Here is a 22,420-nt window from a genome sequence, read left to right as displayed (position 1 = left end):
CCACTACTGCATGGACTCTTCCTTATTTGCAATAAAGATATTGAGTATTGAGTATTTACCCCCACGCGCCCACCGCCATTAGGACCATCCTTCTCCGACAAATATATTATTTATTTGACGCTACTTCAAACACCATACTGGCAAAACTAGTACCTATTACCTAACACAATGGTCAAAAATTACACATTTCATATTTTCAGGAATTACCTACACATTTCATAAGATTTAAACGACATGAAAAAAAAAACAATTATTATTTCAACAATTCCAAAAGTGACAATACTGGGCATTGTCAAATTCAACTTAACACAAAACCGTGATTCCATTGTATTATAAATCACCTTTTGTCACACCTTTAATTGTCATAGGTACCTAATGAGGAAACTGTTCTACAATTAGAAAACTATTCCCATACCAATACACAGCTGAATAGTTCCATAAAGGCGTAATTATATTACAGTTAAACAAACTTGTGATATTCTAGACACATTGGCAGTGTTAGATGATTAATAACCCACCTCAGTGCTCACGCAAACGGGTCGTTGGAGGTGTCATGAACAAACTCAACTTATAAAGGTAATGGGAAAAGTTATCCGATAATTAACATTAGACGGCTAATAAAACCTTGTCAGATAAGAACTAAGGTTGATAGGCATTATTCATCATTTAGGTACTTAAAATCATTGACAAAGATATCTAGGGACTGGCTTTACGGGCAATAATAATGAGGCATGACAGGGGCCAGTACAGCGGTGTGAAATCGCTACAACGCGATTGGTTGATGAGTTCGCATCACGCGCGCGATTGGTTGACGAGTTCGCATTACGCGCGCTATTGGTCGCAACTAGTCGCGTTAGACTGCACGATTGGCTGGAATTCGTGGGTAGCACCGCTGAACTAGTACGATGTTTAGTGCCCCATTAGCCCGTCCTTAGATATTATACGTCAATGCTTAAAATACGTTTTCATATATTATTTTCGTTTATCTTAGCGTTTCGTTTTATTTTCTGCAAACGATTGTTATCTTGGCTAGGCCCCCGGGATCCTTTTACCTTCCCCGAATATATTTCTTATGTCAGGAGGATGACTGTAGATGCACTAAAAATAATAATCAAGCTCCTTGTACTCTCGGAAAATGTTCATTGTTGGTGGAAGACAATGTCGTCTTCGAGGTCATTTTAGGTCGGTGTCCGTTTTGTCACAGTATAATAAAGAGTACTAGCATACAGTATATGGACGCTCACTGCCACCCGTTGAAAGTGCCGCCCACCCGCTGAGACCCGCTCTCGGTTACCTCACAGTTACCCTACAATGTCTTATCTCACTCACACAAGCAACCATGCTTGCAACGCGTACCAACGCGTTCACGTACACGAGCTTAGGCTGTGTGCGTAGGAACGCGTTTGTTTCATACATTTGATCGCCAGTGTCCGAGGTGTGGTTTTGTTTACTAAATAATAGCCGCAAAACTGTATTCCAAAACCTCCCAACAATGGTCCAAAACTAACTCAAATATCTTCGTTTAGGTGTAGTTATTATGAGCCATGCATAGCTACATAAGGTATGGACTTCATCAACTATGGCCGGGACCATTAATCCAGGTAGTACCACATTATAAACTTTTATACACAATTAAATTAGCTACTCCATGCTTCCATCAGTTTGATTAAAAACATACCTAAGTAATTATAATTCGAATACTAAATAGTGGCTGTGACTAGATCTAGAATCTAGAAAGCAATAGCATAGTTCATGACTATGCCCCAAGGGAAATATCAAATGGCATACCCAATAGTCTGACCTAGATTGAGAGTTAGGTACAGTCATTCTCAATGGTATTTCGGCTTTGATATCTACATATTTATTGCATTGTTTATATAGCGTAAATAGTCATAAATAATAATTATGGTACAATTTACACAAAATGGACCTAGTGCCACGGGAAGCTCAAGCCTGTGGTTTGGTATCACGGTGCAGTATAGTAACGTCTCTTTTTTAGCCTAAAGCGGAATAGCAAATTCCGTAGGCATTTATTAGGTATGGAAAAATCTAGAAATAGAGTTTACGAAGTCAACATTTCAATTTGTGGTACGACTTACTGTACATTCAAGTTTAGCAGCTTCAAATAAAGCTCACCTCACGATGGCTGTATTTAATGCATGTCAGCTTGCCAAAGAGCTCGTTCACACTGTCGGTAAAAATGAGATCGATACATCGTGATAACAGCGTTAATATCGTTGAATGACATGAATATTAATAATACCGGCTTTTGTGCAGGTAATTCAATTTGTAACTAACTCTCGATGGTGTTTAAATTATTTTAAACAAGTTATCTCACGTAATTTTACTCTCTTGACTTGTTTCTATCCATTTCAAGGATGCTCTACTTATCGCAGCTACAGCTGAAGCGGTGTCCGCCGGTAGCATGATTTATGAACATTTCTGATTGATTTATACGAGAGTATGAACCTACTTTATGTACGCTGTGCAAAATAGTCCCCTTAGTTTGACTAGGTGGAATTATCCAAGAAGGACACTATTATATATTGTCTCTTTTGCTAAATATGTTTTAGGGTTCCGTACCAAAAATGTACAAAAGTTTAAGTTAATCCTGGATTACCTCACCGATTCTATTCCAAATACGATAATATAATTACATCCAACGAGTAAAATATTCCTAACTTATATACCTGAGAGACTAGATATCAATATCCCGTAGAGATTACATCAAATCCGGATTTCATCATAATGTCTTCGTAGTTCTCATTTTATGATATTTCCTATATCCTATATATATATTGCCTTGTCCTCATGCGACGCAATCCCGATGAGATAATATCTCTAACTTTGTCTTGTAACATTGTGACGTTCGGTTTTCTCTGCTCGGTTTATTACTGCTGCAACCGTGGCGACGTCGTTGTCGCCGCCGCTGTATCTGTCAATTTCCTATACTGTAACGCCAAAGTCAGTGCAGAATGACCACAGAACATATTAATTAAAGAGGTTAGAATGGCTATCGCGCGCTGTTAGTATCGGAACCGGTGTCGCCGCTCGTTCCTCTCCACATTTACTAACACTCGCGCAACGACGGTAGTAAAAACTTGTGTGCGTGGTGAATGGATACGCCTCCTTTAGACAGATTTGATGTTTGTCTTCTTAATCTGAAGGTTATTGTGGCGCAAAAAGGCATGTTTACTTCATTTTCGGTCAGCATGGGCGAGTAGCATGCGAGCGTTTGCTCAAAACTGGCGGCGACACGTACCCTGCTCGCATCGCCATTCTAACTTGTTCTGTGAGAATGACCATAGCTAGTCCAGTATAACGTATTTTATAATTTGACTAAACCGAGCCGGGTTACCCAATTACTAGATTCCTGTAAAATGCTATATTCCGATTTTTTTCAAATCCCACTAGTGTAAGTGATTCTTAAAACAATTGAAAAAGCTAAAGAAAGGTTGATCCCGTCTTCCGGCTTAATCATCATGAACTGCGGCCGGAGCGCCTCTCAAGACAGTATACACAAATAAAAAAAGCGGCCAAGTGCGAGTCGGACTCGCCCATGAAGGGTTCCGTTTTTAGGGGATTTATGACGTACTAGCTGTTGCCCGCGACTTCGTACGCGTGGATTTGTATGTTGGTGGTTATTATATTCTACATTAGCTTAGAACATTCTTGTATTCTAATAATATGCCTTTATACAAAGATTAAAGTCCCGCACTCAAAAAAAATGTTTGACCTTCACATAAACTTTCAACCCCTTTTTCACCACCTTGGGGGATGAATTCTCAAAAACTCTGAAATTAGTTTTCTTCTCGTTTAATATAATACCTTTTAACAAAGTTTTAAGTTCCTAGAATTAAATAAAATTTGAACCCCTTTTTAACCATTTTAGGGGATGAATTATTAAAAACGCTGAAATCACTTTTCTTGTTTTCAAATAATTTGCCTTTATACAAAGACGAAGTAAGAAATTCCTAACTTAAAAGACAATTTGAACCCTATACAAACTTTTAACCCCCTTTTAACCCTTTAAAGGGATGAATTTTTTAAAAACGCTGAAATTACTTTTCTTGTATTCTAATAATATGTCCTTATACAAAGATTCAAGTCCCGCACTCACAAATATATTTTATCTCCATACAAAAATTTCAACCACTTTTTCACCATCTTGGGGGATGGATTTTTAAAAACGCAGAAATAAGTTTTCTTCTCTTTTAATGAAATAACTTTTTACGAAGTTAGAAATTCCTAACTTAAAAGACAATTTGCACCCTATACAAACTTTCAACCCCTTTTCAACCCTTTAAAGGGATGAATTGTTAAAACACTGAAATAACTTTTTTTGTATTCTAATAATATGCTCTTAAACAAAGATTCAAATCCCGCACTCGCAAAAATATTTTATCTCCATACAAACTTTCAACCCCTTTTTACCATCTTGGGGGATGAATTTTTAAAAACGCTGAAATCAGTTTTCTGGTCTTTTAATTTAATACCTTTTTGCAAAGTTTTAAGTTCCTAGCTTAAAATAAAATTTGCACGCCAAGACAAATTTTCATCCCCTTTTTAACCCCCTTAGTAGTTGAATTTTCAAAAACGTCTCAATTACTTTTTTTCGTAATCGGCTATTATGTCTTTCTAAGAAGTTTCAAAGCATTTGTAATGGATTCAAACTTTCAACCCCTTTTTAACCCTGTTAGGAGATGAATTTTTGAAAACGCTGAAATTATTTTTCTTGTATTCTAATAATATGCCCTTATACAAAGATTCAAGTCCCACACCCATAAAAATATTTGGTCTTAATACAAACTTTCAACCCCTTTTTCACCACCTTGGGGGATGAATTTTCAAAAACGCTGAATTTACTTTTCTTATATTCGAATAATATGCCTTTATGCAAAGATTCAAGTCCCGCACTCAAAAAAATGTTTGATCTCCATACAAACTTTCAACCCCTATTTGACCCTTTTAAGGGATGAATTTTTAAAAACGCTGAAATTTCTTTTCCTGTATTCTTATAATATGCCCTTATACAAAGATTCAAGTCCCGCACTCAAAAAAATATTTGATGTTCATACAAACTTTCAACCCCTTTTTCACCACCTTGGGGGATGAATTTTCAAAAACGCTGAAATTAGTTTTCTTCCATTTTAATATAATACCTTTTTACAAAGTTACAAGTTCCTAACTTGAAATAAAATATGCACCCCAAGACGAATTTTCATCCCCTTTTTAACCCCCTTAGGGGTTGAATTTCCAAAAACGTCGCAATAAGTTTTATTGAAATCGGCTATTATGCCTTTCTTAGAAATTTCAAAGCATTTGTAATGGATTCAAACTTTCAACCACTTTTTAATCCTGTTAGGGGATGAAAATTTAAAAACGCTGAAATTAGTTTTCCTGTATTCTAATAATATTTCCATACACAACGTTTCAAGTTTCGCACTCAAAAAAATGTTTGTTCTCCATACAAACTTTCAACCCCTTTTTCACCATCTTAGGGGATGAATTTTCGAAAACGCTGAAATCAGTTTTTTTTGACAAAGTTTCAAATTCCTAGCTTAAAATAAAACTTGCACCCCATACAACCTTTCATCCCCTTTTTAACCCCCTTAGGGGTTAAATTTTTCAAAATCGCTTCTTATCTCTTGTACACTTTATAAATGCAACCTGGTGTGCAAATTTCAACTTTCTATCTTTTGTAGTTTCGGCTCTGCGTTGATGAATCAGTCAGTCAGTCAGTCAGGACACTTGCATTTATATATATAGATTATAAAAAAAAACTACTTATTAGATCTCGTCCAAACCAACTTTCGGTGGAAGTTTGCATTTGCATTACTGTACATCATATATTTTTTTTAGTTTTATCATTCTCTTATTTTAGAAGTTACAGGGGGGGGGGGACGACACACATTTTACCACTTTGGAAGTATCTCTCGCGCAAACTACCTATTCAGTTTAGAAAAAAATGATATTAGTAACCTCAATATCATTTTTGAAGACCTATCCATATACCCCGCACGTATGGTTTTGATGAAAAAAAAATTTTTGAGTTTCAGTTCTAAGTATGGGGAACCCCCAAAATTTATTGTTTTTTTTTCTATTTTTGTGTGAAAATCATAATGCGGTTCACAGAATACATCTACTTACCAAGTTTCAACAGTATAGTCCTTATAGTTTCGGAAAAAAGTGGCTGTGACGCCTGTGACATAAGAAGGACAGACAGACAGACAGACAGACAGACAGACATGACGAATCCATAAGGGTTCCGTTTTTTGCCATTTGGCTACGGAACCCTAAAAACGGGCATCTACGTTAAGTCCAGTAAGAAATTCTAAGAGTCACATTTTATCTCTATCATCAGGCCTTGGAACCCAATCATTACTAAAATGCCTCTAAATGACAGTACAAAAAAAAATAGAAATTATTTATTTTCAGTTTTGGTAATTTCAGTAAACAAGCAGGTTAGATTGGGGTTGTGACCGTAGCAAGTGGACTGGCCATAGATGGTGGACCGCCAGCTTTGTTGGTGCAACGTTGCAGCATCTAATCGGGAAACGTGTGTTGCCATTATGCCAACGCACGAGGCACGAACGTGCCATGCACTTAGCGGGGAACAGAACCCTATGGAGGAACCTGGTCTTCAACAGAAGGACATGATGTCACGATCCTCAGTATTGAGGGACCGACTGAAGAGATTATGCCAATATCAATTTCTTTCCTTTGAGTTAGGTACTGCAGTCTAAAGCTGAATGAACTTTTAGCGCTTACAATTTTTTTCAGGGAGATTTTGCTATTGCAGGAATTGACCACTTACTTGCGACATTGTTACATACCTAATTACTTTCAGCAATACCTAATTGCTTTCTGTGTTGGTGAATAACAAGCAGTTGGGAGTTGAGGTAAGTATAAGTTCTGTAGTCTCTGTAGACGATCTATGTATTTAAACTCAATACCTAAATTTCAATTGTAGACATGAATAGACCAGAAGTTATAAATTAAGTTTTCAGATCTTATTGTTTCAGAATTATATTGTAAAGGAACGTTGAGTTGTTCTTTTGCATAATTTAAAAAGTGATATTCCGTAACACCGGGTGGGGCCTGTAACACGAGGAAATAATTAAATCATGGATTGTACTTCTCAAACGGTAACACATTTTGTTCAATAACTTAAAAAAATATGAAGTCTTTCAAACTTTTTCTTTATATTTTGTACACTCGTATTTGCATTATTTGACACATGTCACTCACAACAGCAATACAACGTAAAATGTCTTGCACATCGAAATTACAAACGAAAATAATTGCAATGCGAACGTTTACGTTCTACGTCTTTTTTAGGGTTCCGTAGCCAAATGGCAAAAAACGGAACCCTTATAGATTCGTCATGTCTGTCTGCCTGTCTGTCTGTCTGTCTGTCTGTCTGTCTGTCTGTCTGTCTGTCCGTCCGTCTGTCTGTCCGTCCGTATGTCACAGCCACTTTTCTCCGAAACTATAAGAACTATACTGTTGAAACTTGGTAAGTCGATGTATTCTGTGAACCGCATTAAGATTTTCACACAAAAATAGAAAAAAAACAATAAATTTTTGGGGTTCCCCATACTTCGAACTGAAACTCAAAAATTTTTTTTTCCTCAAACCCATACGTGTGGGGTATCTATGGATAGGTCTTCAAAAATGATATTGAGGTTTCTAATATCATTTTTTTCTAAACTGAATAGTTTGCGCGAGAGACACTTCCAAAGTGGTAAAATGTGTGACCCCCCCCCCCTGTAACTTCTAAAATAAGAGAATGATAAAACTAAAAAAAAATATATGATGTACATTACCATGTAAACTTCCACCGAAAATTGGTTTGAACGAGATCTAAAGTCTATTTTTTTATTCGGTAGACTGAAATGACAGCTAATTGTATGAACATGAAATGTCATTTCATACTATTAACTGTCATTTCAGTCTACCGAATAAAAAAATAGACTTTAGTAAGTAGTTTTTTTTTATACGTCATAAATCGCCTAAATACGGAACCCTTCATGGGCGAGTCCGACTCGCACTTAGCCGCTTTTTTAATTTAGGGTTGGCCGGACACCACCGTTATAAATCGGTTGTCGTCTAAGTAAATCGATATAAATTTTGGTCAGTTTGAGGAGTACCAAACAGCCAAATGACGGTACAGCCTACAGTTTAATTTTTCGCTCCTGTTATAGGCCCCACGAGAGATATTACGAGTATAAAAATAATATTATACCTATGATAAACAGGCTGTGCGCCGGGAAAAAAATACGAGCTAAATTATAATCAAAGTGAAACTTTTAGCATTAATTGTGATCGGAAAATAAATTTCTGTTCGTATTTTGAAAGACGAGCTCAAGGCGACCTCGTCTTAAATTACTTTTAATGATTCAATGCAACGTGCTCCTTTAATAGCCTCTTTTGGATTTCAATTACGGTTGTTTGTTCCAGCGAGGCGCTGAAACCGTCCCTGTTTAAAAGATTAATTATTTGCAACCTGGCTGACTGTAGATCAGTCGCCCAAACGATTTTCACAACGACACGTACATTAATTAAATCGGATGAGTACTGGACTATGAGAGTTCATTATCCCAGCCTAATGAGTGCTATTGACAGAGCCAAGTTTCAATTAAAAAGACGGGTCATTATGCAAAAAAAATATTCCTGTCGGGTGTTTATTTAGGCCTGTTAGACACTCCAAGATACACGGTTGTGGTTTTGAATGTTTAGCATAGGTACTCTTTTTACCCCCGACGCAAAAGTGGAGTGTTAAAATTTAATATCAGTCTGACATCGATCAAGGTTTTCAAACGAATGTTACCGATTTGGGTGCGGTTTTCTATGTGGTAAAAGATTTGTTACACTAGATGGTGCTTTTTGAATTTTTCGGGGTTTTTTTTTATTTACATTGATCTCGGTCTTGACGAAAGATGCTCGAGTGAAATGAAAACGGGTATACTTTATTATAAAGTTCCACTTTGGGTGAATTGACGCTTATTATTTGCTTGAAAACCAAAAGGTAATTTATTTTTATCAATACTACGACACGATACGACACGTACGATATGTACGAATATGACATGTATGTATCAATTAATAAAGTATTGGTATTTATTTTAATATTTATTCGTATTATTTTATGTTCATTGTGTCACCGTAGTGTTTATTGTTTTTGACATGTTTTATACCTTAATAACGATCCGCCCCGGCACTGCACGGGTTAACAAATTATACATAAACCGCATCAAAATCCGTTACGTAGTTTTAAAGATCTAAGCATACATAGGGACAGACAGACAGCGGGAAGCGACTTTGTTTTATACTATGTAGTGACTAGTGATTAAGTACCTATATGAGGCTATATGAATAAAATATCATTACAGAACCAAGAAGGTACTTTTTATTGCTCAGAAGGCTCAGATGATATGTTTAGCCATAGAGAAAAAAATACATAGAGTGCTCACTCCATACATCAGTTTTAGTACCAAAAAGACTATTAGCAATTTAGCATCTAGCATCGAGTAGCGGAACTATCAGTACTGCTACTTGTCAATAGATGTAGCAGTATCCAGTAAATCGTTTGGGCGACTGATCTACAGTCAGCCAGGTTGCAAATACTATCTTGGAACTATCAGTACTGCTACTTGTCAATAGATGTAGCAGTACTGATAGTTCCGCTACTCGATGCTAGATGTAGACACTGAAATTAATAGTCTGAACTGATGTATGCAGTGAGCAGAGCACTCTTGTCTTACTATATTTCTCTATGGTTTAGCCGACTTCCAAAAAGGAAAAGTAGGAGAGACTTACTTACGAGTAGGTATAGTTCACTTTTTACATTTCTATTGCTTGTGAAACTTTCTGCTTTTTTATAAAGAAATATTCTTACAGAAAATATATTGACCAAATTAGACAGGCATCAATTATAAATGACTAAATGGCGATGACATAGGCCCACTCTGAATATTAATAATCTATTTACCATAACAGCATTGTTACCATAATTAGATTTGACATTTCGGACACTTGATTACATTTTGTAGCTCCTAACTTTGACAGAGATAAGATAACAAAATAATAATGTAGGTCACAAACCGCGTTTTATAGCAACATTTATGGAAGTGGACCCCATTAAATCTGAATTTAATATTAGTCCATAAAGTGTCCAGTTAACAATACTCGACGCCATCACTTATATACTTATTTAAATACTACAAAAATAAAGATAGATTGAATTATACACCATAGAATAAATAAATTATTGACAATATATAAGTACATCACGCCGCCCGATTGTAGATAATTTGCTTGTAATAATAGGCTATAGACTAAGAAACCAAAATGTGTGAAGCCATTTATCAATGACAACATTGACAACCTGCCCTAGTAGCACGGTCGCATTTTTATCGTTTATCACCATGCATGTCACGTTCTAACAAGTATGTAAGTGCGAAAGTGACGGGCATAGTGATAGTCGATAAAAATGGAACCGTGCTGAGCCCGCTGAGAGTTACCATCAATATGCGTTACCATAATTTTATTTAAGGATGAAACTTGACCGTCGCTTCATCTGCCTAAAAAACCGGGATACTCGACCATTTCAGGTTAGTCGCGTCTCGCTGTAGTAAACCACAGACGATACAGAGGGCGGGAGTAGCGGGGCTTGTGTTAGTTTTGAGTTATACATTTCCCGTCAGATGGCACAAGTGGTCCCTTAAAATTTACCTCTATTGATGGTTGCTCCTATTCTCCAATTTTATAGTGCATATTAACAGATAATCTACAGTTTTAGTTTTGACCGGTTTTTAAAATTAATAAATATTTTAAAATAAAATTTGGACTCTTGGTTCGAAAGTTAGAAAGGGGGAGACTCATTTACTTTTTCTACACTAGGGAGGTACCCAAAAATTTTTTTCTACCGATTTATCAGGATAATTGATTTATGTATATCCATGCCAAATTGCATCTTTCTAGCACTAACGATTACGGAGCAAAATCTCGGATGGACAGACAGACAGACAAACGGGCATGCCGATACTATAAGGGTTCCTGGTTGACTACAGACTACCTAAAAAGTAGGCTTAGTCAAGGCTTAATACCATTTATCAAGTCACGTTCAAAAGGGAAGGTACCTAACAAAAGAATGGATTTCCGATGGCCGGGGTAAGTTTTCCGTTGTACGATATAAATATCAGATAATAATAAATGGATATCTAGATAAAATAAAGTGCTCGACAGTTTTCCCTTACCTTTTTCCCTTTTTCTGCTTCTTATAGTCCTTTTGGTTGATTTAACAAAGTTCTGAACGGACTGGGCTTGTACTAAGAATTATTTTTTCCCCGGCATCTAATAGGATCTGTTGATCTGAAATATTAATTTGTACTGATCTCCTCACCTTTTTGAGAAGACGGGTCTTGACAAACAGGAGATCATAGTTCCTAAATACGGTACAAAAAACAATGACAAAGATTTCTTAGGATTTTATTCTTACTTAAAAACGTCTTTGACAAATTGACATCAAAAGTTAAAACTACAACCATTTAACAAAAAAGAAAAACGACGAATAATCCTCATTTATCTTTGTTACACAAACGCACATTAACATAGATAAGAAATTGACTGTGACAAATACGTTTTGAACGCGAACTGTAGAAATATGTCTCTGTCGTGGTTAGATCAAAGAATTTGATCACTTCATGAAATGCCATTTAAGATCACCTATTCAGATCCATCACTTCATGACATGGGGCCCGATTCGGATTTTGTAATAGACATCTATTAGATATCTGTTAGACATCGCCAAGGAACGATAACGATATGTTTAAGATCTAACCTGTCAAATTTGACATTTCCGCGATTCTGGAGATACTCTTGAACGATTTCCACAAGGTATTACTTAGAGATCTAATTCACATCTAATAGATATCTAACACGATCTATCGTAAAAGTGACATTGGTTGCCCGAATTGCGCTGCAATAGAGAACTAGTTGAAATCTAAACTATAACGTATCTAGAATGGATCTAGTACGTGTCGTCTCTTGTGAATATCTTGAAGTTCGAATACGGCAGATGGTTAGATTAGGTTTGGCTTTTTCATGATGTGGCCAACCGATCATTTCATGAAATTATTGCTAAATCATGAAATTACCCATTCTAAGATCTGGCCACGACATCCTCTTTTTAGAAGAGTAAGTGCCTACTCCAGGGTGGTAGATACTACATACTACCTATATTTATGCGTCGGTTCATCTGCTACTACAGATTGACTGGAAATTTGGAAACCTATTCTTAACAAACGCACAAGTCATAAAATTGTTATTCTTTAATCAGAATTCCTCGCTCGTCTCAAACGAAAGTTTCCTAAAAGATTATGCTTGATATATCAGTGTTTTGTTTCGAGGCGACAGTTGTGTCGGCTTACTGCGGCCCCGGCTCTCGATTGAGCTCAATTACCATAAGGGCTTGGCGACACAAACATCTTATGTTTACATGACAACCCACACACTTTTACTGCCTAGTAGAGAGTTTGGGTTACGTCGACACGTGTATACCTGAATCCCAAATATGACGAGAAAATTGAACCGTTAGTTAAAGATTTGAAAATAAAAACACAAGATCTGCAATTCCAATGCGGCATTGATTGACATTCGATTTCGATTTTCTTTCTATTTAGCGTTTAAAGTGCCATTCCATGGAACTTGCTAACTATGTAGGTAAACAAAAGTCACTAGTAAATTGTCATTTAGAGACAATTTTAATATGACGGTTTGTTTACATACCTAGTTAGCAAGTTCCATAGAATGACACTTTATGTGTTGTTTTCAGGATACAGGTTAATAAAATTAAATAGGTACGTTTCCAAACTTCTTAGTAAATATTTAGACAAACTAAGCTAGGTTCAACAAAGTCCACCCAAATGACTGGAACATATTCAGAAGGTCTTAAATTTCTCAAAGGTAGTGTAATTCTATATCAATTTGTAAAAAATCAACTTATCTTTCATGTTGAGTCTGGAAAAATGATTGATATAAAATTAAATCATCGCTTACGGCAAGGACAACGTATCGTTGGCTGCGAAATAGAATTTTAATTTTGTTATTTATGTCAACAGGATTACTTTAGGTAGGTACAGTCGCCATGCCGTAACAAATACCTATATTTTACGGAATGTTTAAAAATACTTTCACCGGCACCTTATTGCCTTAACGTTAGATTCTATATTTGTTACATATGTGAAAACATTGTTTGCTCGGCAGCGATATCCACAAGATGCAACTGTACTCGCATCTAAAGTCAAGAAATAACGCCTATAAAATCAATAGAAAAGTTAGGTATACATATTGGTACTTTTCTTAACCTACTGGTGTTTTATTATTTCTGATTCTGAATAACATTGTAGTTCCAGTCCTTTAGGTGGTGACACTGAGTTACAGCGGGTAAAGCGATTTAAGTAAACGCATTCCCTGATCCCCTTAATAAACTCAAAGCCACAAGACCAACAAGCATTTTATAAAAATACTTTTGGATACAAGGACTCTGGAGTAAATCCGTTTTGGTATCCATTCAGAAACATGGACAGGACGAGAAACGTGCTAAGCATAAATGATGACGCATCCGAGGTAAGATTTTTTTGTGAATTGTATCGAATTACCAATACATAGGTATACCTAATATGTATTAGATCGTTAGAAGTATGGTTACCATACCATACATGTTATGGTGGAGTGAATGATAAGATGAAGGGCGAGAGAGAGGTATAGAAGAAAAAGACATGCTGCGCCGACCCCAAAATAATTTGATACAATAGAAAATAATGAAAAACTAATATTTTTGGTGCTTGCTTATTGTGACTATACTTACCACCATTTGCTCAATTCCAAAACTTTTAAGCCAACTATCCTGTTTGTTTGAATAATCTCCTATCCATCTTATTATTGTCATATACATAGGCCGGATACGTGAATGGAAATGATCCATCATCGAACCATAAGAATTTAAATCAGTTATGTGGCCGTTGACATATAATGGTCCCAATAAAATTGAATGAAATCATTACTCACATTGAAGTCATTTTATTCAATAAAGTGGTCATCGACTTTGATCCTAGACTTTCTTTAAAATATATATTAGGTATTATCCGTTGATGTATGTACAATAAATAGTGTAAATCTATATATATACAAAAATAAAGTACTTCTGTTTTGACTTTTACGGGGATTTTCTACTGACACGATTGGTGATTCAAATAAATAAATAAGCCTACCCGTACCCATTATCCCTTTTTATGTCTACATACTCAAAAGATCTTATTACGTGGTGCCCAGAGTCGGACTTCTATGTATAAACCTATTTCAGAGAGGTCAGGTAGGTTATAATTTAATCAGGGCTTTACCCCGACGCTTTACCTCAAAGAAATGAGAGCCCACCGATAACAATGACCGGAGTCCTTAAGACGCTGACTATAATTATAACGTAATGAGAGACCGAAGCCCTCTTACGCGTACCCAGAGCTACAACGCGTCTGGCCAACTCTATTGTAACGCCTGCAAAAGAGTCTTTAAGAACAATCTTAGCCTGGCCAGACAGATTCGGGCCCATAATAGGCGTAATCCGTAATTGCTGAGGTCGCCCTCTACGAAACCGATGAGGAGGACTATATATGTATATATACACAGGATGATACTTAAGACGTAATACAAAATATGTTTTTCGAACTCATTTTCCTGGTGTTATAAGCCCCTTCTAGGTCTCCAGTTGTTAAAGTATTCATTAACATTAACAACATTGGTTTAATTTTATCTCTAATTTTTAGGCTCAGTATAGTTACCCTACCTACTTAAAATGGAAAAAAAGTTTGTAACTACTTTCGTAGTAAACACTCACTTTTTTGATTATCTCGGCCGATAACTTATGAATAAAATGCAGTTTGACACATTATTTAAATCGCTTGTCATAACAAATTTTGGTTAGCCTGTCATTGTAGCGAACTCGTGTTATTAAATGAATAAGGCCTCCTCCATATCCATTTACAAATATCCAGCGAGTTGTCATGGCAGAAATGTACTTTACATGGCGGAGTACGGTGTTGACGCGGACGCAAGTACTTTTTCACGAACGGTGCAGAGTACCCAATTCCAACACGGCAATTGATCAACTCCTACATACTCGTACAAAATCTGAGAGACCATGGGCAATTTACTCGTATAGTCCCAGTTCATGCCCAACGTAGAGGTCGACGCCCAAGATACTCGGAGGCGTTTCGAACACAGGTGCTTAGGTAATTTATCCGACACCCAGAAGCCACAGAATCTGTGTTTTCAACAAGATGGGGCTCCAGCACATTTTTCTTTGCGGGTACGAAATTACCTTGACCAAACTTTTCCCGAGCGTTGGATAGGAAGTTCTGAATGCCAATCAGTTTGTACTTGGTAGAATCAGTCAGGAGGAATCTTCGACGTCGTGCAGAAGAATGTGAAGCGCAAGTGGTCACTTCGAACATTTGTTGAAATACGTCTAAACATTGGATTTGTCTGATTTAGCAATAAATTATTTTAAACAAGTAATTATTACATTATTAGACATAATGTACAAAAGAATGTTACTGCACTCAAGAGCAACAAAAACGGTCTCCTTCTATGAGAATCACCATAAAAAGTTACCCATTTTCATTGCTTTCAAGTGTACATCATATGAGTGTAGTTTTATGTTTTAAATGTCAGAATTAGTTAACATGACAAATAGGTGCCACACGACAGTGTGTCCACACTTCGAGATTTTAATTAATAATTTTGTTAGAAAATTACTAAAATTTAATTTTGATTAACTTTAATAACTGAGTTAGTGTATCGTGTTCGCGATCTTCAATTAAGTCAGAATTACTAATTTTTTATTACGTCTTGGGTGTCAACCTGTATATATATACAAATGAACCTTGTACCTAATTTTTCCATACGTAGGGTTATACGACTTTGTTTAATACAATAAATACATTACGAATATTCTTTTTAGCTCACCAACAATAATAACCAGAATTAATTTGACCAGAGAGCCTGTGATTGTAGATCATGTAAGTATGTAACATATCTATCTACACATATACAATTGCAGACGGGTTGTCTCATGCTAAATCAGGTACCAAATGTAGATAAAAAGGAGGTCATTTTTTACTGAAATATCTCCAGAATGTTTAACTTTAGATAAAACTGTTTTTGATATTATTTGGTTCTTTGATGCATCATAATAAATATATTTATTATGATTTCGTATAAAATAGCGTTCAATCCACTCACTTTATTAAAAAAATTGATACCTATTGAAACGCTGCACCAGTGACGCTACAATGCGAAAGTCACCTTCACGATATATGTAGCATTGAAGTTCATTTTTAAAATTTCACAGCCAGCTACGAAAAGTCCCCAGAGTGCTGCCCTATCACGCATACAAATCTTGAACACTATGCATGAAGTAGTTTTGAATTTAGCTAACATAAATTTAATGCGTAGTAGGGCAGGTTGCTTCTCATTTATTTTGGCACAAATAGAGCAAGTGAGAAACAAAACGGGAGCACTCAAGGTCATTGGCTACTATCAGTGCCTTAACAACGAGACATCAGCGCCTGGAACTTTGGAACTCGGCATTTTCATTTACTTAATGGTAGAAGCTTTTGTGTGCTGAAAGTTAAACTATTAAAGTTGCCATAACACGAATTATGTTTCATGATGACTATTAAAACGGAAATTAATCAGTATGAATTCACACGGCATGTATTCAAAATGAGGTCATAACTTTTGTGTACATTATACAAAAGTTAATTTAAATCGGAACTTGTTCCATGTGTGAATCAGTGGTATTTTTTACGAAACTACATACATTACGAGTACCTACTCGTACCTACATACATTATATCGTGTGTTAAATAACTACACTGTACCACAGAATAAATAATACTACTAAGTACAGAAGACTCACTCTCTAAAAAACGCGTCTGTTACGATCAGCACAGATATGGCCGCTAGGTGGCGACAGCGCCACGCGCGGCTTATGGCTTTCCCCAAAATTGGGGCCGAACGGATGTACTTTTAGCTACCTGTAGCAAAGCGACGAAATCGCGGAGTGAGACACGCCTGGCTGTACGCAGTTCAACTAATTGTTGTGTTCCTGCTAATGACTATTGATTGTAGCCATAATTTTGCAAAAACAATGTAACTCCGTACTTAATCCGAGTCAGTGTTGGAGAATCTCTCACGCAAACAATGCGCCTTGACAATAGTGGTGATAAAGTAGCAATAAATGTTTGACGTGTTACGTTTGATTCCGGATCCTCGAGCCTGTGACGGAGCAGAAATGTTGCCTCGACTATTAGCCACATAAATGTAAAGTAAGGTAAAATGAATGTTTGTAATTTTTAAATTTTCAGATATTATAATCGAGTTTATATGTATTATATCTTACAGTTATTTACAAACAAGATGTATACAGTGTATTACTAAAAGAAATTAAAAACTAGCTTAAATCTAAAATAGGCCCTTGAGGCATTGTACCAAGGATGCTGGCGACATTTCCTCGCTGTATCGCAATGCTGATACGTTGTGCGAGGTAGCCGCCAGCTCTTCGGTCACCAGTTACGTCAACCAGACGCTTCGCGATTTCTGCGAACAATTTCTTACAGTTAATCATGGGACTTGTAGCTTGTGGAGAACACAAATAAATGTAGTATAATCTATCTAATACCTTTAAACGAGCAATTCTTCCATATTTATATATATATATATATATATTTCGGGGATCTCGGAAACGGCTCTAATGATTTCGATGAAATTTGGTATATGGGGGTTTTCGGGGGCGAAAAATCGATCTAGCTAGGTCTTATCTCTGGGAAAACGCTTTATTTTGGAGATTTCATATGTTTAGCGAGCAAAGCTCGGTCTCCCAGATATTTATAATTATGAGGTTAATATTTCAGGGAGGGAAAGAATTAAAGAGGAGGACAAAATGTTACTTAAAATAAAAACAGTTTAGAGTAAAACTGCGTTTTATCTAGTTAAAACTTAATGCCTTGTAGCATTAAAGATATATAGGTGCAATAAAGATAAATAAATAAAGCTGTTTTCTAGTTAAAACAGTTTTTGTTTTAATTGGCTCATTATTTGAGCCAAAATTTATTGCCACAAAATGCATTGGAAGAATTATATAAGATATATGTAAGAAAACATTTATTCGTAACATTCACAAATAGGTATGTACGAACATGTACAGACAACAAAAAGCAGAGGTAACAGAAAATTAAGTGTCCATCACAAAATATATTAACTGAGAAAACGCTCTTTAACTTAAAATGGTTGTTATTGTAGCACATGTTCCTATATAAATAAGTATCTAATATAAGTAGCATAAGCACATACCACGTTGTCTTTACAATCATAGAACAATGATGTTCCGGACACTTGGGAAGTGTGCGCGGAGCAGAAGCCAACACGTAGAGTCCCCAATGTCCCCATTAACACTTTAATGAAATGTAAGAGGTACCAGCGGATACTGCCCTTGCCTGTGTCAATACGTTATACATATTATTATTAGGTGTAGTAGTTGGCAAGTTAGAGGATGTTTGTTAACAAGACAAAGATGTTAACAACTGAAAAATAAACGTGTGCATGACAAATAACGTACTGATGTAAATATCTATAGGTAGGTACTTTATGCTATTAGGTAATTTGTGCCACACATACCTATCTTGTTTTACCCAGTTGAAATTGCAATTTTTGTCGTGTAATAAATTTAATATTATCATCAAAGCAAAAGCACGGTTATGAAAATAGGTTCATATAAAAATATTCTTATTTGCGTACGTTTAATAAAATATTTTTCCATTAATTAAGGGTCCTTTGGTGATTCTTTTTTGTTTCCGGATACAAAGTAGCACAGAAAATATAATATTCGTTGCAAACTGAGATACTAGGTGTGTATTTTGAAAGATCTCCAGTTATTTGGCATAACCATTGAAGAAACGGTTAATGGGTATGAATAGGTAGGTATCTTATTTAACAAGATAACGGATATGGGGACATTGGAGAAATTTCGAGTAAAATTAAAATCAGAAGCAGTATTCGATTACTTGAATTATAAATATTCAGTTGCTACAATTTGCTTGCTATGATATGAGTATAACGACTGTGTTTCCAACTTAAATTTAATATTTTGTTAGTACAATTTTAAATTATTTTAATTATTTAAAACACACAACTTGAGTCAACTTTCCAAAGGAAATTACTTATATACTGATGAACTTGTCATAGGTACAACAAAAACAAAAAGCATACAGTAAAAATAATAATGATGTGCTACTACGAAAATTAAAAAAATACAAAAAAGACTAAAATAATGTAAAAACAAGCTTATTATTAATAATTAGAATGGTACCTGACCCAAAGATCCCCATGTCTGCAGAATTTCCCTGTTGGACTGTTATGGGGATGGGGGCTTGTGTGACTATGTAGAACCCAGAGCGGATATCACAGTCTCCTGCTCATGTTACACTTATTTTGTCAAATAAGCAATGACTTGTGAACATACCGAAACGTAATTATTAATGAAGATGTAAATTACATCAGGAGCAATTACATAGCGTGACTGGAGACACCTTTTATGGAATAAATTACTGCGTCGTTTCGCTCGCGTCACAAACTGCTTTGAGATCATATTACATGGCGATTGCGATTTCATTAATTAAGTGTTAATTTCCTTTTGATTAGTATACAACGTGACTAAGTACCCATTAAACGTTTTACTAATTTTGTATTTTAGAATGCTTTGCGCGTGTTAAAAGTACTTAAAACGTAATATAGGTAACTTGTGTAGATTTAAAACACTCCCTTCTGTCGTGTTTTAATTTAGTGCCACTCGTTGCCAATTATAATTATAATTACCTACTTAAAGTAGGGAATCTCAACGTCTTCTTTGTAAAATTCCGTCCCTTTTTGTACAAAAAAGAATGACACTGATTTAAACTTTCACGACTTTTAAACATTATTAAATTGTACACCGACAACTTAAGCCAACTTAAGCCAGTCTTCTCCGAGACCACGGGGACAACGCCGTCCTCGAAACGTCGGAGGTAAATCTTAAAACTTAGATACGCGATTAAGTCCCGGTGTACAATTTAATAATGTGCAAATAAGAATGGTTGGTTGGATGGCAATTTCTGCGGCTTATAACGTCTGACATTTCATGACTAACAACCGTTTTAATAGTAAATATGATAGTCTTAAAGGTTAATCCTGGGGCAACTCAAAGAGAAACAGCGTCAGTCTGACGAACCATTATACGATATCGCATAGTTATTACGGATCTTGAAGACACTTTTGTTTTATCAAAAGGATATTTGGATGACGATTGTAGCAGCATTACTATTGCAACGTTATATACGCTGCGGTATTGACTATTAGGCGTATTGGGCGTTTTTCTTTGTTGTCCCCTAAATTTTTTTTTCAAATTTGGTATTTTTTATGTTATTTCTACTATTTTCTACTCAGAATCACGAGCTCTTTCTATCGTAATAGGAGAAAAAAAGTGTCCTAAGGTTTTTATTTCCATTACGTCACCATTTTTCATAGACTTTGTATGGCGGTCGCGCAATGGAAAGATCGAAAACTGTATGGAAATTTTGGGACACTTTTTTTCTCCTATTAGGATAGAAAGAGCTCGTGATTCTGAGTAGAAATAACATGAAAAACCCCAAATTTGAAAAAAAAGTGTAGGGGACAACAAAAAAAAAACGCCCATTAGGGCGACATCATTGTCAATCTCCTTGATTGAACGTTGTAATCGTGACAGTAATGCCGCAATGATATCAACACAACATTCATGGAAATTGAATTTTGACACAGCTTGTTTTGTGCTCTGTAAGCGGCAGGAATATCATTACTAGCAAGAAAGCAATCTCTATATGATTAAACTGTTTACAAGCTTCAGTAACTACAGTTATGAACTCCTTTGTAAGTACCTAATATAAAACCATTATGAATATTAAAAATGATATTCTGAATAAAAATAACCACATAAGCAAATGTTATGAGATTTAGATTGCATTATTACATACTTATTCGAAAGGTATAATCTGACAAAGAGTATGCACAGGTTTAATAATAATATATAATATCTATAAAGTTACATTAACCTAACAAAATAAGTATATGGATTATGGACAACTTTCAAAGAAGTTTTAAGAGAGCCTTTACGACTGGTGTGGTGAAAACATAGTTATCTACCTACTTAGTAGTCATGCTCGAGTGACTGTTCACTTCGATAGTGCGGAAAATTAATAGAAATTAAATATATTACGTTTAATTGTATTTAAATTCGTAACGGAACTAAAACTCTACAGCGGCAGGCGGCAATGACCCTGTCCAAAGTGTCCAACGGTTATGTAGAATTAGAAGTGAAAATGTTTTTTTAATAAGCTACGATTACCTAAAGTCTATTTTTTTATTCGGTAGACTAAAATGACATTTCATAGTATGAAATGACATTTTATGTTCATACTATGAAATAGTATGAAATGTCATTTTAGTCTACCGAATAAAAAAATAGACTTTACTAATGGAGTTTGACTTCAAGACCTTTTGATGATTCCTAAGTTCCTAACATATTTTGTACAAAAAGCAAGGTAAAAATATGTTATGATAAGTATAATACTGAAGTGTTGTTCAACCAGCAAGTTGAATGGGTGCTATTGTAAGACAAATAGCAAAAACTAGAGCAGGAATTCTGGTAAAAAAGTGGCACAACCACCTGGCACGATATCATTAATTAGAGGAGAAGGGCGAAATAGAATGAGCCGTGTCCTAAATTTGACATATGTATTGGTTATTTATTAGCTGTAGTGGAGATAATCCTTGCATGAATAGAAAAGACAAAACAAATATTATTTTGCTATCGTAAAATATGGCCGCTTTTCTTCAAAATTCGAAATATAATTAGAATTTAAAAAATATTATATTGTGGGTAGTAGGGAGCAAAGTAGGCGGTATTTTCCGGTACGGTTAGGTTGGGTGAAAGTCCGTCTGTCCGTCTGTCCGTCTGTCTGTCCGTCCGTATGTCACAGCCACTTTTCTCCGAAACTATAAGAACTATACTGTTGAAACTTGGTAAGTAGATGTATTCTGTGAACCGCATTAAGATTTTCACACAAAAATAGAAAAAAAACAATAAATTTTTGGGGTTCCCCATACTTCGAACTGAAACTCAAAAAATTTTTTTTCATCAAACCCATACGTGTGGGGTATCTATGGATAGGTCTTCAAAAATGATATTGAGGTTTCTAATATCATTATTTTCTAAACTGAATAGTTTGCGCGAGAGACACTTCCAAAGTGGTAAAATGTGTCCCCCCCCCTGTAACTTCTAAAATAA

General features: G+C 35.6%; 2 long non-coding RNA genes across 2 annotated transcripts in view; one reads left to right on the top strand and one right to left on the bottom strand.

The window, feature by feature from the left end:
* Positions 1 to 22,420, top strand: part of LOC134648860 (uncharacterized) — a 362,135-nt gene that overhangs the window by 192,433 nt on the left and 147,282 nt on the right. The gene's annotated exons all lie outside the window — the stretch shown is intronic.
* The window catches only part of LOC134648859 (uncharacterized), a 55,112-nt gene continuing 38,795 nt past the window's right edge, over positions 6,104 to 22,420 (bottom strand). The window contains exon 2 of the long non-coding RNA XR_010096929.1: positions 6,104 to 6,202. This is a non-coding gene — a long non-coding RNA (uncharacterized LOC134648859). The remainder of the gene's footprint in view (positions 6,203 to 22,420) is intronic.

The sequence above is a fragment of the Cydia amplana genome, chromosome 6 (genome assembly GCF_948474715.1).
Source record: "Cydia amplana chromosome 6, ilCydAmpl1.1, whole genome shotgun sequence".
NCBI classification, from domain to species: domain Eukaryota; kingdom Metazoa; phylum Arthropoda; class Insecta; order Lepidoptera; family Tortricidae; genus Cydia; species Cydia amplana.
Note: the sequence above shows the minus strand (reverse complement) of the source record. Positions and strands in the feature narration are given on the sequence as shown.